Below are 1,032 nucleotides of genomic sequence, written 5' to 3' on the forward strand. Positions count from 1 at the left end.
TCTGGGTGTGAACAGCCCGTTGTGCTGATGGGGACGGAGGCAAAGCTGCAAGAAGACCATCTCCCTCTCTTTCATCTCAGTCAAGAAACAGCCCAGCCATGAAATGAAACGCTGCATGCCTGATTGCCCAGGAGAAGGATGCAGCCAGCCCAGCCAGAAGCAGTGGCCTTGAATCCTGGCTGGATTCAGTTCGGACTGGAGAACCCAGAAAAGTGCACAGGCACATGTGGAGCAGTGACTCACAATAATTTGCTTTGTCTCCTCTAATGGGCAGAGATGATCTGTAGGTCCTGTGCCTCCCACTCTGGTCTCTAACTGAGTCAGAAAGCTGACTGTACCACGGGGGAGTGATGACAGCCACCTTCACGACAGTCGAGCTCTTCTCAGAGCCATGGTAACAACGCTCCTAATTAAGGGACACAAAAAATGAGCAGCGTCTCCCTCCTACTGTTTCATATGCACACACACACACACAGAGAAAGCCCAGAAAGGGATGATGCAGCACTTCTCCTGACCTGAAGGATACAYCAGCTCCAGGGAGAGAGAATTTAGATGTTGGCAGTCTCCAGCCTTCTCCCCACTGCAGTGTCTGGGGGATTTACCAAAGCCACATGGCAGCAGGACTGCATTTCCAGAGGATGCATCAGACCAAGTTTYGGCAAAGAAGTGCACTAAATTGGAAAATTCAGCGTCCCTGCCCTGAAAAATTCCCATTGCTTCACTTCCAGGGTGCTCAAAATGTGTCTGGGGAGTGACTGTAGGTGTCATCACTGAAGGGGCTGAGTTTTCTTCTTTAACTTCCAGACAAGGAGAATCACCTCTTTCCCAGTGAAAGTGAGCCGGGCTCAGTTTTCATCTTATGCCTCCAGGATAGAGTTTAGGCTGACCAGATGCTGCAGAGAATTTTACAGTGTTTGCTCTCTCTTTTCCAGTTAACATTTTTTAATGTTGTTTCTACCATTTCTGCTGAAAAATGCTGCAGCAGRTGACACCACACACAAATTTCTTCAGACTCCAGGAACTGAGACCTTC

This window comes from Malurus melanocephalus, unplaced genomic scaffold, assembly GCF_030028575.1.
Source record: "Malurus melanocephalus ecotype Western Australia unplaced genomic scaffold, MMel_1.1 scaffold_479, whole genome shotgun sequence".
NCBI classification, from domain to species: domain Eukaryota; kingdom Metazoa; phylum Chordata; class Aves; order Passeriformes; family Maluridae; genus Malurus; species Malurus melanocephalus.